This window comes from Cryptomeria japonica, unplaced genomic scaffold (genome assembly GCF_030272615.1).
Source record: "Cryptomeria japonica unplaced genomic scaffold, Sugi_1.0 HiC_scaffold_104, whole genome shotgun sequence".
In the NCBI taxonomy this organism is placed as follows: Eukaryota; Viridiplantae; Streptophyta; class Pinopsida; order Cupressales; family Cupressaceae; genus Cryptomeria; species Cryptomeria japonica.
In genome coordinates, this window is record NW_026728926.1 from 100,001 (window position 1) to 115,000 (window position 15,000).

Genomic DNA, 15,000 nt, shown 5'->3' on the forward strand with positions numbered 1-15,000 from the left:
GCGCACACCTTGGCTGGGTTGCGCGCCCTGGTGGGCACCATGGTGCGCACCAAGGAGCGCTCCGAAGTGTGCTCCAAGGTGCGGCGTGCACGAAGTCGGAGCCCGGTTTGCCCCGGGTGCGCACCTCGCGTGCACCTTCGCCGCGGTGGGCACCATGGCGTGCACGAAGTCGGAGCCCGGTTTGCCCCGGGTGCGCACCTCGCGTGCACCTTCGCCGGGGTGGGCACCTTGGTGTGCAGACCTTGGCTGGGTTGCGCGCCCTGGTGGGCACCATGGTGCGCACCAAGGAGCGCTCCGAAGTGTGCTCCAAGGTGCGGCCTGCACGAAGTCGGAGCCCGGTTTGCCCCGGGTGTGCACCTCGGGTGGGCACCTTGGTGCGCATGCCTTGCCTGGGCTGCGCACCAGGGCGGGCTCAAGATGGCACCCGCGTTCCTTTTTTTTCACTATCTTTCAAAACGGAAATTTTAAAATCTCATTTTTTTTTGCCTTTTTCTGGAAATTAGTGAAGGCAGCGCATCAAAGGTGCGCACCTCGCTGCCCACCACGGTGCGCAACGCCGGTGGGCACCCGGGAGTGCTTCGAAGTGTGCTCCAAGGTGCTGCGTGCACGTTGTCGGAGCCCGGTTTGCCCCGGGTGCGCACCTCGCGTGCACCTTCGTCGGGGTGGGCACCTTGGCTGGGTTTGCCCCGGCTGCGCTCCGAAGCGGGGTTATTGGAGCGCCGCCTCTTTTTTTGTCGGAGCGTTTGGTGGGGTTTCTCGCATTGGCTCTTCCGAGGCCCGGTTGCCACCCTGGCGCGCACGAAGTCGGAAGTAGGGTTAATTGCCCGGGTGCGCACCTTTGCCAGGGTGGGCACCTTACCTGGGCTGCGCACCAGGGCGGGCTCAAGATGGCACGCGCGTTCCGTTTTTTTCACTATCTTTCAAAACGGAAATTTTAAAATCTCCTTTTTTTTTTGCCTTTTCTGGAAATTAGTGAAGGCAGCGCATCAAAGGTGCGCACCTCGCTGCCCACCTTGGTGTGCTCTGAGGTGCGCACCCGGGAGCGCTACGAAGTGTGCTCCAAGGTGCGGCGTGCACGTTGTCGGAGCCCGGTTTGCCCCGGGTGCGCACCTCGCCTGCACCTTGGCCGGGGTGGGCACCTTGGCTGGGTTTGCCCAGGGTGCGCTCCGAAGCGGGGTTACTGGAGCGCCCCCTCTTTTTTTGTCAGAGCGTTTGGTGGGGTTTCTCGCATTGGCTCTTCCCAGGCCCGGTTGTTGGGTGCGCTCCCACCCTGGCGCGCGCGAAGTTGGAAGTTGGGTTAATTGCCCGGGCGCGCACCTTCGCCAGGGTGGGCACCTTGGTGCGCACACCTTGGCTGGGCTGCGCACCAGGGCGGGCTCAAGATGGCACCAGCATTCCCTTTTTCTCACTATCTTTCAAAACGGAAATTTTAAAATCTCGTTTTTTTTTTGCCTTTTATGGAAATTAGTGAAGGCATCGCATCAAAGGTGCGCACCTCGCTGCCCACCTTGGTGTGCTCCGAGGTGCCCACCACGGTGCGCAACGCCGGTGCGAACCCGGGAGCGCCCCGATGTGTGCTCCAAGGTGCGGCGTGCACGAAGTCGGACCCCGGTTTGCCCCGGGTGCGCACCTCGCGTGCACCTTGGTGCGCACACCTTGGCTGGGTTGCGCGGCCTGGTGGGCACCATGGTGCGCACCAAGGAGCGCTCCGAAGTGTGCTCCAAGGTGCGGCGTGCACGAAGTCGGAGCCCGGTTTGCCCCGGGTACGCACCTCGCGTGCACCTTCGCCGGGGTGGGCACCTCGGCTGGGTTGCGCGCCCTGGTGCGCACCAAGGAGCGCTCCGAAGTGTGCTCCAAGGTGCGGCGTGCACGAAGTCGGAGCCCGGTTTGCCCCGGGTGCGCACCTTCGCCGCGGTGCGCACCATGGCGTGCACGAAGTCGGAGCCCGGTTTGCCCCGGGTGCGCACCTCGCGTGCACCTTCGGCGGGGTTGCGCGCCCTGGTGGGCACCATGGTGCGCACCAAGGAGCGCTCCGAAGTGTGCTCCAAGGTGCGGCGTGCATGAAGTCGGAGCCCGGTTTGCCCCGGGTGCGCACCTCGCGTGCACCTTCGGCGGGGTTGCGCGCCCTGGTGGGCACCATGGTGCGCACCAAGGAGCGCTCCGAAGTGTGCTCCAAGGTGCGGCGTGCACGAAGTCGGAGCCCGGTTTGCCCCGGGTGCGCACCTCGCGTGCACCTTCGCCGCGGTGGGCACCATGGCGTGCACGAAGTCGGAGCCCGGTTTGCCCCGGGTGCGCACCTCGCGTGCACCTTCGCCGGGGTGGGCACCTCGGCTGGGTTGCGCGCCCTGGTGCGCACCAAGGAGCGCTCCGAAGTGTGCTCCAAGGTGCGGCGTGCACGAAGTCGGAGCCCGGTTTGCCCCGGGTGCGCACCTCGCGTGCACCTTCGCCAGGGTGGGCACCTCGGTGCGCACACCTTCTCAATGTTTTCTTGCCTTTTCTGGAAATTGGTGAAGGCAGCGCATCAAAGGTGCGCACCTCGGTGTGCTCCGAGGTGCGAACCCGAGAGCGCTCCGAGGTGCCCACGAAGTCGAAAGTCGGGTTAATTGCATTGTTTTCCCCGGGTGCGCTCCGAGGTGCGCAACATCGGCGCGCACCAAGGAGGGCTCCGAAGTGTGCTCCAAGGTGCGCACGATGGCGTGCACCTCTGGTGCGCACGATTCGGAGCTCGGTTTGACCGGGGTGCGCACACCTTGGCTGGGTTGCGCACCTTTTGTGCGCTCCAAGGTGCGCACGAAGTCGGAGCTCGGTTTGCCCCGGGTGCGCACCTTCGCCAGGGTGCGCACCTTGATGCGCACGCCTTGGCTGGGCTGCGCACCTTGGTGGGCGCCATGGTGCGCACCTTTCGTGCGCTCCAAGGTGCGCACGAAGTCGGAGCTCGGTTTGCCCCGGGTGCGCACCTTGGTGGGCGCCATGGTGCACTCCGAGGTGCCCAAGATTGGTGCGCACCAAGGAGCGCTCCGAAGTGCGCTCCAAGGTGCGCGCGAAGTCGAAAGTTGGGTTAATTGTCCGGTTTGCCTCGGGTGCGCACCTTGCGTGCACCTTCGCCAGGGTGGGCGCCTTGGTGCGCACACCTTGGCTGGGCTGCGCACACCTTGGCACCCGCGTTTCCTTCATTTTAAATTTTTTTTTTTTACAATCTCTCAAGTGGGAAATTCTATAATCTCAACTTTTTTTGCCTTTTCAGGAAACTTTTGAATGGAGCGCATCATTGGTGCGCTCCGAAGTGTGCTCCAAAGCTCTCTCCAGCTGCGTGCACCTGCCCCGGCCGCGCACCCGGCCCCGCCCAGCTTCGCTCACCTGTCCCGGGCGTCTGGTGCGGAACCTTAGAGTAAGAAACATCACCGTGCACCTTGGCCAACGTGCGCGACTCGACCGAGCGCGCACTGGCCGAGGTGCACACCGATTTCACCTGGGTGCGCGCGCAGCACCTCGGGCGCACCGGGGTGCGCGCACAACGCCCGGGTTGCACCGTGGCCTGTGTGCTCGGGGCGCCTCGGGTGCGCGCTCGGTGTCGCCCCCCGCGCGCGCGGTAGTGCGGGCAGCGCACCCCGGCCCGGCCCGGCCCCGACGAGAACGCAAACGGGCAAAAGGTTTATTCAAATAGCATTGCGACGCCCGGCGAAAAACTAAAAAAGGGTGCAACACCGGGACTTCCCGGGAGGTCACCCATCCCAGTACTACTCCGGCCCAAGCGCGCTTAACTGCGGAGTTCTGATGGGATCCGGTGCACTAACGCTGGTATGATCGCACCCGTTATGAGCTTGTCGCAGTGTGTACTTAGCAAACCGCGACCCACGTGCGAATCCACCCCGGCCACCCACCCCCGTCGAGGTGCACACCCTCCCTCGCGAAGTGCGCCCCGTTCGCCAAGTGTGAGCCCTGCCCGGGTGCGCGCACCTTGCTAGGGCGTCGGGTGTGCACCCGGCCCGGCCTACGTGCGTGCACCTGGAGGGGGCGTCGTGTGCGTGCAGTGTCCCGTCTGCAACGCGGTGCCCACACACCACCTCGGGCGCAACGACCTGCGCTCACATGTGGGCCGAGTGCACCTTGGTGCATGTTCGGGGCGCCTCGGGTGCACGCTCGATCTTGCCCTGGTGCACCAAGGCGCTCGGTTTGCCCCGGGTGCGCACTTGGTGCAAGGTGGGCACCCAAAATAGGGATCAAGCACCAAAACACAAGTTTCGGGATGCAAAATGGGACCCAAGGACCACAAATGCGTTCCAAGACCCATGATGGGTCCACGAGAACAAAAATGTGTTCCGAGACTTAATAAACAAATATTGGGTTTTAGGAGAAGAAACATGCTCTGATGCCCAAAACGAGAATCGACCCCGAAAAGGCCACAGGCCAAAAGTGGGATGCGAGACAAAAAAAAATGGGACCCGAGGACCAAAATTGGGTTCCCAGGTCGAAGACAGGGCAACCGGACAAGAAACGACCTCTAAGGCTCGAAATGAGTCCCGACGACTAAAACTTGACAAGAAGCACCCATCAGGCACCCAACTCGACACCCATGGGATGCCGACCCACCCGGGCTTCCACCTAGCACACCTTGGCACCCACCCACCCTCGCACCCAACCTCGCACCCAACTTAGCACCTTTGAACCCACATTGGCACTCACCCTGACCCTGGCACCTTGGAACCCACATTGGCACTCACCTTGACCCTGGCACCCACCTTTGCACTCACCTTGGGACCCACCCTGGCTCCCACCTCGGCACCCACCCAGACACCCACCTTGGTTCCTTGGCACCCACCTTGGATCCTTGGCACCCACCCCGACACCCACCTTGGCACGCAACTTGGCTACTTGCCACCCACCTTGGCTCCTTGACGCCCACCCCGACAACCACCCCGTGACCTACCCTGGCTAGGGTTGGTGCACACCCACCCTGGTGCCCACCTTGGCACCCACCCTATGACCCACCTTGGCACGCACCTTAGTACCCACCCCGTTACCCACCCTAGGACCCACCCCGTGACCCACCTTGGCCAGGGTGGGTGCACCCACCCTGGTGCCCACCTTGGCACCCACCCATCCTAGCACCCAGCCTGTGACCGGGCTTGGAACCCAACCTTGCACCCGCACCCGTCTTGGCCAGTGTGGGTGCGCACCCATCCTGGCACCCACGTTGTGACACACCCTTTAACCCACGCACCCTAGCACCCACGTTGGCACCCACCTTGGAACCCAACCTAGCAACTTGGCACCCACCCCGTGACCCACCTTGGCATCCACCATAGCAGTCGCCGACTTGGCACCCACCTCGGCACCCACCTTGACACTTGTGGACCCACCTTGCCACTCACCCTAGCATCGACCCATCCTAGCACCCACCCTGGCACCTTTGCACCCTAGCACTCACCCATCCTAGCACCTAACCTGTGACCCACCTTGACACTCACCCTCGCACCCACCTTGGAACCCAACCTAGCACCCACCCACCCTGACACCAACCCTAGCACCTACCCACCCTTGCACCCACCCTGTGACCCATCTTGGCACCCACCCATCCTACCACTCAACCTATCACCCACCTTCTCACCCACCTTGGCATCCACCTTAGCACCCACCCACACTGGCACCTTGGCACCCACCTCGGGCAAGGTGGGTGCACACCCACCCTGGCACCCAATTTAGAACCCACCGAGCATGTTACCCACCTTGGCACCCACATTGCAGCCCACCCTAGTACCCACCCTATGACCCACATTGGCATCCACACCCTAGCACCCAGGCACCTCGACACCCGCCTTGACACCCACCCTAGCACTGAACCTGTGACCCACCTTGGAACTCACCCTAGAACCCACCCACCCTGTGAACCACCTTGGCATCCACCTTAGCACCCACCCACCTTGGCACCCACTCTAGCACTCACCCATCCTAACACCCAACTTGTTACCCACCTTGGCACCCGCCCTCGCGTCCACCTTGAAACCCACCCTAGCACCCACCCACGCAGGAGCCCACCTTGGCACCCAACCTAACACCCACGCATCCTGGCACCCAACTTGTGACCCACCTTGGAACCCACCCTAGTACCCACCTTTGAACCCACTATATCACCAACCCACCTTGGCACCCACCCTATGACCCTCTTTGGAATCCACCCTAGCACGCACCCACCCTGGCACCCACCATGGAGCGCACCCTAGCACCCACCCACCTCGGCACGCACCTCAACACCCACCTTGGTGTGCGCACTGCGCCAACCTCTCAAAGACCCTATGTGGTGCGCTCCAAAGTGTACACCTTTGGTGCGCTCCAAGGTGCGCACCTTTGGTGCACACCGAGGTGCACACCAAAGTGTGCACCGAGGTGAGCACCAAAGTGCACTCCAGGGTGCACACCAAGGCGTGCACCTTTGGTGCGGTCAATGCAAACGAATTCGGAAGTTGGGGTCGATGTCCTAATCGCTGCTGCAGACTACACGTATGAGAATCGGACAAATAGCTTTATATAGGGGAGGTGTTGCGTTTGATGGGTCGACTCCCCTGGTTGTGTGCACTGCACCAACTTCAAAGACCCTGTCTTGTTTAAGAAGTCAAAAGTTGGGGTGGATGTCCTAATCATTGCTGCAGTCTACGCATGTATGAGAATCAGACAAATAGCTTATATAGGGGAGGTGTTGCATTCGGTGGGTTGACTCCCCTGGTTGTGCGCACTGCGCCAACCTCAAAGACCCCGCATAGCAGAAGAAGTCGGAAGTCGGATTTTGGTGAGCACCAAGGCGTGCACCTTTGGTGCGGTCAACGCAGACGAATTCAGAAGTTGGGGTGGATGTCCTAATCGTTGTTGCAGGCTACACATGTATGAGAATCAGACAAATAGCTTATATAGGGGAGGTGTTGGGTTTGATGGGTCAACTCCCTTGGTTGTGCGCATTACGCCAACCTCAAAGACCTTGTTTTCGTTAAGAAGTCAAAAGTTGGGGTCAATGTCCTAATGGCTCCTGCAGGCTACACATGTATGAGAATCGGACAAATAGCTTATATAGGGGAGGTGTTGGGTTTGATGGGTCGACTCCCCTGGTTGTGCGCATTACGTCAACCTCAAAGACCTTGTTTTCGTTAAGAAGTCAAAAGTTGGGGTCGATGTCCTAATTGCTCCTGTAGACTACACATGTATGAGAATCAGACAAATAGCTTATATAGGGGAGGTGTTGGGTTTGATGGGTTGACTCCCCTAGTTGTTCGCATTACACCAACCTCAAAGACCTTGTTTTCGTTTAGAAGCCGAAAGTTGGGGTCGATGTCCTAATTGCTCCTGCAGGCTACGCATGTATGAGAATCAGACAAATAGCTTATATAGGGGAGGTGTTGGGTTTGATGGGTCGACTCCCCTGGTTGTGCGCATTGCGCCAACCTCAAAGACCCTGCATTGCGGATGAAGTCGAAAGTCAGAGTTTGGTGTGCTACAAGGTGTGGTCGAAGGTGCTCACCTAGGTGTGCACCTTTGGAGCACAGGAAAAGTGCCCTCCAAAAGTGCGCACCTTTGGAGTGCACAAAAGTGCCCTCCAAAAGTGCGCACCTTTGGAGCGCAGAAAAGTGCCCTCCAAAAAGTGCCCTCCAAAAGTGCGCACCTTTGGAGCGCAGAAAAGTGCCCTCCAAAAGTGCGCACCTTTGGAGCGCAGAAAAGTGCCCTCCAAAAAGTGCCCTCCAAAAGTGCGCACCTTTGGAGCGCAGAAAAGTGCCCTCCAAAAGTGCGCACCTTTGGAGCGCAGAAAAGTGCCCTCCAAAAAGTGCCCTCCAAAAGTGCGCACCTTTGGAGCGCAGAAAAGTGCCCTCCAAAAGTGCGCACCTTTGGAGCGCAGAAAAGTGCCCTCCAAAAAGTGCCCTCCAAAAGTGCGCACCTTTGGAGCGCAGAAAAGTGCCCTCCAAAAAGTGCCCTCCAAAAGTGCGCACCTTTGGAGCGCAGAAAAGTGCCCTCCAAAAGTGCGCACCTTTGGAGCGCAGAAAAGTGCCCTCCAAAAGTGCGCACCTTTGGAGCGCACAAAAGTGCCCTCCAAAAGTGCGCACTTTTGGTGCGCACCAAGGCGCTGGTTCGGTCGTTGCAGGCGAGTTCGGAAGTTGGGGTCGATGTCCTGAGCGGAGGTGCAAACTACACAGGTGTCGGAATCGGACAAATAGCTTATATAGGGGAGGTGTATGCTTCGATGGGTCGACTCCCCAGGTTGAGCGCACCGCGCCAACCTCAAAGACCCTACGGTATGGATGAAGTCGGAAGTTGGGTCCGATGACCAATTCGATTAGTAGGTATGCTCATGAGGTCGGAATTTGGGTCCGATGACCTGCCATGTGCAGGAAGGCGAATGTTGACACTGTGCGTTGCAAGGTGCACACCAAGGCGCTGGTGCGGTCTTTTTAGTCGAGTTCGGAAGTTGGGGTCGATGTCCTGATCGGAGGTGCAAGCTACACAGGTGTGGGAATCGGACAAATAGCTTATATAGGGGAGGTGTATGCTTCGTTGGGTCGACTCCCCGGGTTGAGCGCACCGCGCCAACCTCAAAGACCCTACGGTATGGATGAAGTCGGAAGTTGGGTCCGATGACCGATTCGATATGTAGGCATACTCGCGAGGTCGGAATTTGGGTCCGATGACCTGCCACGTGCAGGAAGGCGAATGTTGGCACTGTGCGTTGCAAGGTGCGCACCAAGGCGCTGGTTCGGTCGTTGGAGGCGAGTTCGGAAGTTGGGGTCGATGTCTTGATCGGAGGTGCAAACTACACAGGTGTGGGAATCGGACAAATAGCTTATATAGGGGAGGTGTATGCTTCGTTGGGTCGACTCCCCGGGTTGAGCGCACCGCGCCAACCTCAAAGACCCTACGGTATGGATGAAGTCGGAAGTTGGGTCCGATGACCGATTCGATATGTAGGCATACTCGCGAGGTCGGAATTTGGGTCCGATGACCTGCCATGTGCAGGAAGGCGAATGTTGGGACTGTGCGTCGCAAGGTGCGCACCAAGGCGCTGGTGCCGTCGTTGCAGTCGAGTTCGGAAGTTGGGGTCGATGTCCTGGTCAGAGGTGCAAACTACACAGGTGTGGGAATCGGACAAATAGCTTATATAGGGGAGGTGTATGCTTCGATGGGTCGACTCCCTGGGTTGAGCGCACCGCGCCAACCTCAAAGACCCTACAGTATGGATGAAGTCGGAAGTTGGGTCCGATGACCGATTCGATACGTAGGCATATTGGCGAGGTCTGAATTTGTGTCCGATGACCTGCCATGCGCAGGAAGGCGGAATTTGGGTCCGATGACCGAGTTGATGGCGTGCCATGCGCAGAAAGGCGGAATTTGGGTCCGATGACCGAGTTGATGTTGATGGCCCGCCATGCACAGGAAGGCGGAATTTGGGTCCGATGACCGATTTGAAGGCGTGCCATACGCAAAAAGGCGGAGTTTGGGTCCGATGACCGAGTTGATATTGATGGCCCGCCATGCGCAGGAAGGCGGAATTTGGGTCCGATGACCTGACATACGCATGGAGTCCGACTCGGGGGCCGATGTTCGATTCGATGACTTGCATTGTGGGTAAAGTCGGAAGTTGTGGTCTTTGACCCGATTCGATGACCAGACTTCGGCTGCTTGAGAATCGGACAAATAACTTATATAGGGGAGGTAGTGTTCTCGAGCATCCTCCCCCCGTGCCCGTTTATGTCGATTGATGCTGGTGCTCGACTGGTTGGAGCGCTCGGATGCAAAAATCTTGCACCAGGATTTATCGATTGTGATGGACACGGCAAGTCTCCTGATTGCTATGCAGGAGCTCATCGTGAATCTCTATGCGGCCTTGGTATGGACTCGACCTGCGGAATGGTTCGGCAATGGTAGTCGCTCCAACACGTCCTTGCAATGGCCACAGAGGTGATTCGACTAGAGCTCCAGTCTAGCTTTTGGGTTGCTTGGCGGACTGGTATAGCCGCGATCGAGTTCCGGCCATGAACGTTTTAGATAGCTCTTGGGCTTTCTGGGACGGAAGTCGGAAGTTTGGGCTGTTGTCCGATTTGATGACCATTCTTCGGATGTGTGAGAATCGGACAAATAACTTATATAGGGGACTGTGTTGTCTCACGCAGCCCCCTCCGTGCCCCTCTATCTCGACCGATGTTGGTGCTTGAAAGGGTTGGGATCGCTCGGATTTATAAACGTGCACCACCATTTGTCGAGTGTGAGGGACGCGGCAGGTCTCCTAAATGCTATGCGGGCGCTCTCTGAGAATCTCTATCCGGCCTCGACACAGACTAGTCTTGCTGAATGGTTTGGCACTGGTAGTCGATCCAACACGTCGTTGTTGTGGCCGCCTAGGCGATTCGATTCGAGCCCCCGTCTAGCTTTTGGGTTGCTTGGCGGATTTTGCCCTATCCGCAAGTGAGCTCGGTCCCTAAACGTTCGAGAAACCCGATTGCTATGCGCCGACTCTCTTTCTTGCGAGCCTCCATCTAGCTTTTGGGTCTCTACGGAACGGAAGTCGGAATCTGGGACCGTTGTTTGATTCGACGAGGCAGACTACGGTTGTGCGAGAATCGGACAAATAACTTATATAGGGGAGGTGTTGACTGGAGCATTCTCCCCCGTGCCCCTCTAACTCGACCAATGCTGGCGCTCGAACGGTGGTAGCGCTCGGATTTTCATTGAGCGCCAGCATTGGTCGATTTAGAGGGGCATGCGAGATTCCCGAATGCTATGCGAGGGCTCTAACGGAAATGTCTATTGGTTTCGGTATGGATGCAATTGCGAGTGGTTCGGCAAAGGTAGTCGTTCCGATGCGTCCATGTCGTGGCCAAATCGATAATTCGATTTGAGCCCTCGTATAGCATTTGGGTCTCTCGATGTGATTCCGCATTCCAGTCCCTTTGGGCACTGCTTGAGCCGCATCCCAGGGGGTTCCCTTCCCAATAATCTGCCTCGCAACCCGATTGCTATGCGGTGAGGCTCCTCGGCCGCCTCGGAACTATCTGTGTATCAGACGCATCGCGGGATAAGGGGTTGGCAACGGTAGTCGCCCCAAGCGCGTCCGATGCTTGGACCATTCCGAGGCGGCCCTGAAGCCTCTTCCGTCTAGCCGTTGGGTCCTTCTCGCCGCATCCCTCGCCTCGCACCCCGATTGCTATGCGGTGAGGCTCCTCGGCCGCCTCGGAACTATCTGTGTATCGGACGCGTCGCGGGATAAGGGGTTGTCACTGGTAGTCGCCCCAAGCGCGTCCGATGCTTGGACCATTCCGAGGCGGCCCTGAAGCCTCTTCCGTCTAGCCGTTGGGTCCTTCTCGCCGCATCCCTCGCCTCGCACCCCGATTGCTATGCGGTGAGGCTCCTCGGCCGCCTCGGAACTATCTGTGTATCGGACGCGTCGCGGGATAAGGGGTTGTCATTGGTAGTCGCCCCAAGCGCGTCCGATGCTTGGACCATTCCGAGGCGGCCCTGAAGCCTCTTCCGTCTAGCCGTTGGGTCCTTCTCGCCGCATCCCTCGCCTCGCACCCCGATTGCTATGCGGTGAGGCTCCTCGGCCGCCTCGGAACTATCTGTGTATCGGACGCGTCGCGGGATAAGGGGTTGTCACTGGTAGTCGCCCCAAGCGCGTCCGATGCTTGGACCATTCCGAGGCGGACCCGAAGCCTCTTCCGTCTAGCCGTTGGGTCCTTCTCGCCGCATCCTTCGCCTCGCACCCCGATTGCTATGCGGTGAGGCTCCTCGGCCGCCTCGGAACTATCTGTGTATCGGACGCGTCGCGGGATAAGGGGTTGTCACTGGTAGTCGCCCCAAGCGCGTCCGATGCTTGGACCATTCCGAGGCGGACCCGAAGCCTCTTCCGTCTAGCCGTTGGGTCCTTCTCGCCGCATCCCTCGCCTCGCACCCCGATTGCTATGCGGTGAGGCTCCTCGGCCGCCTTGGAACTATCTGTGTATCGGACGCGTCGCGGGATAAGGGGTTGTCACTGGTAGTCGCCCCAAGCGCGTCCGATGCTTGGACCATTCCGAGGCGGACCCGAAGCCTCTTCCGTCTAGCCGTTGGGTCCTTCTCGCCGCATCCCTCGCCTCGCACCCCGATTGCTATGCGGTGAGGCTCCTCGGCCGCCTCGGAACTATCTGTGTATCGGACGCGTCGCGGGATAAGGGGTTGTCACTGGTAGTCGCCCCAAGCGCGTCCGATGCTTGGACCATTCCGAGGCGGACCCGAAGCCTCTTCCGTCTAGCCGTTGGGTCCTTCTCGCCGCATCCCTCGCCTCGCACCCCGATTGCTATGCGGTGAGGCTCCTCGGCCGCCTTGGAACTATCTGTGTATCGGACGCGTCGCGGGATAAGGGGTTGTCACTGGTAGTCGCCCCAAGCGCGTCCGATGCTTGGACCATTCCGAGGCGGCCCCGAAGCCTCTTCCGTGTAGCCGTTGGGTCCTTCTCGCCGCATCCCTCGCCTCGCACCCCGATTGCTATGCGGTGAGGCTCCTCGGCCGCCTTGGAACTATCTGTGTATCGGACGCGTCGCGGGATAAGGGGTTGTCACTGGTAGTCGCCCCAAGCGCGTCCGATGCTTGGACCATTCCGAGGCGGCCCCGAAGCCTCTTCCGTCTAGCCGTTGGGTCCTTCTCGCCGCATCCCTCGCCTCGCACCCCGATTGCTATGCGGTGAGGCTCCTCGGCCGCCTTGGAACTATCTGTGTATCGGACGCGTCGCGGGATAAGGGGTTGTCACTGGTAGTCGCCCCAAGCGCGTCCGATGCTTGGACCATTCCGAGGCGGACCTGAAGCCTCTTCCCTCTAGCCGTTGGGGCTTTCTCGCCGCATCCCTCGCCTCGCACCCCGATTGCTATGCTGTGAGGCTCCTCGGCCGCCTTGGAACTATCTGTGTATCGGACGCATCGCGGGATAAGGGGTTGGCAGTGGTAGTCGCCCCAAGCGCATCCGATGCTTGGACCATTCCGAGGCGGCCCTGCAGCCTCTTCCGTCTAGCCGTTGGGGCCATCTCGCCGCATCCCCCACCTCGCACCACGATTGCTATGCGGTGAGGCTCCTTGGCCGCCTCGGAACTATCTGTGTATCGGACGCATCGCGGGATAAGGGGTTGTCACTGGTAGTCGCCCCAAGCGCGTCCGATGCTTGGACTATTCCGAGGCGGCCCTGCAGCCTCTTCCGTCTAGCCGTTGGGGCCATCTCGCTGCATCCCCCACCTCCTCGGCCGCCTCGGAACTATCTGTGTATCGGACGCATCGCGGGATAAGGGGTTGGCAGTGGTAGTCGCCCCAAGCGCGTCCGATGCTTGGACTATTCCGAGGCAGCCCTGCAGCCTCTTCCGTCTAGCCTTTGGGGCCATCTCGCCGCATCCCTCGCCTCGCACCCCGATTGCTATGCGGTGAGGCTCCTCGGCCGCCTGGGAACTATCTTCGTATCGGACGCATCGCGGGATAAGGGGTTGTCACTGGTAGTCGCCCCAAGCGCGTCCGATGCTTGGACTATTCCGAGGCGGCCCTGTGGCCTCTTCCGTCTAGCCGTTGGGGCCATCTCGCCGCATCCCCCACCTCGCACCCCGATTGCTATGCGGTGAGGCTCTTCGGCCGCCTTGGAACTATCTTCGTATCGGACGCATCGCGGGATAAGGGGTTGTCACTGGTAGTGGCCCCAAGCGCGTCCGATGCTTGGACTATTCCGAGGCGGCCCTGCAGCCTCTTCCGTCTAGCCGTTGGGGCCATCTCGCCGCATCCCCCACCTCGCACCCCGATTGCTATGCGGTGAGGCTCCTCGGCCGCCTTGGAACTATCTTCGTATCGGACGCATCGCGGGATAAGGGGTTGTCACTGGTAGTCGCCCCAAGCGCGTCCGATGCTTGGACTATTCCGACGCGGCCCTGTGGCCTCTTCCGTCTAGCCGTTGGGGCCATCTCGCCGCATCCCCCACCTCGCACCCCGATTGCTATGCGGTGAGGCTCCTCGGCCGCCTTGGAACCATCTTCGTATCGGACGCATCGCGGGATAGGGGGCTGTCACTGGTAGTCGCCCCAAGCGTGTCCGATGCTTGGACCATTCCTAGGCGGCCCTGAAGCCTCTTCCGTCTAGCCGTTGGGGCCTTCCCGCCCCATCCCTCGCCTCGCACCCCCGATTGCTATGCGGTGAGGCTCCTCGGCCGCCTTGGAACCATCTGTGTATCGGACGCATCGCGGGATAAGGGGTTGGCACTGGCAGTCGCCCCAAGCGCGTCCGATGCTTGGACCATTCCGAGGTGGCCCTGAAGCCTCTTCCGTCTAGCCGTTGGGGCCTTCCCGCCCCATCCCTCGCCTCGCACCCCGATTGATATGCGGTGAGGCTCCTCGGCCGCCTTGGAACTATCTGTGTATCGGACGCATCGCGGGATAAGGGGTTGGCACTGGTAGTCGTCCCAATCGCATCCGATGCTTGGACCATTCCGAGGCGGCCCTGCAGCCTCTTCCGTTTAGCCGTCGGGGCCTTCCCGCCGCATCCCTCGCCTCGCATCCCGATTCCTATGCGGTGAGTCTTCTCGGCCGCCGCGGAACTATACCTGTTATTGCTACTGCATCCTTCGGCTGGTAACCTCCTCTGCCGCCTTGGAACGTTCTCTTTGTCGGACGCGTCGCGGGATAAGGGGTTGGCACTGGTAGTCGCCCCAAGCGCGCCTGATGCATAGACCGCTCCGAGTCGACCTTGCTTTCAGCCTCTCACATGCATAGACCTCTCTGAGTCGACCCTGCAGCCTCTCACGTTTAGCCTTTGGAATCTCGCCTCACAACATGATTGCTATCCTTGATGCATCCCTTGCCTCGAGCCCTGATTGCTTTCTTGGCTGCATCCCTCCTCTCCTCACAGCCCGGTTGTCATCACTGCTTCATCCGTCGCTTCATGCATTCTGGCTGCTGGGCCCTTCCCACCGCACACCTCGATTGCTATCTCTTCTGCATCACACACCCCGATTGCTATCTCTGCTACATCC

General features: G+C 59.9%; 1 non-coding gene across 1 annotated transcript; it reads right to left on the minus strand.

The window, feature by feature from the left end:
* Window positions 1–3,693: 3,693 nt before the first annotated feature.
* Window positions 3,694–3,812, minus strand: LOC131865196 (5S ribosomal RNA). Its single transcript, XR_009363925.1, has one exon. It is a non-coding gene; the product is annotated as a 5S ribosomal RNA (ribosomal RNA).
* Between the last annotated feature and the right edge of the window lie 11,188 nt (window positions 3,813–15,000).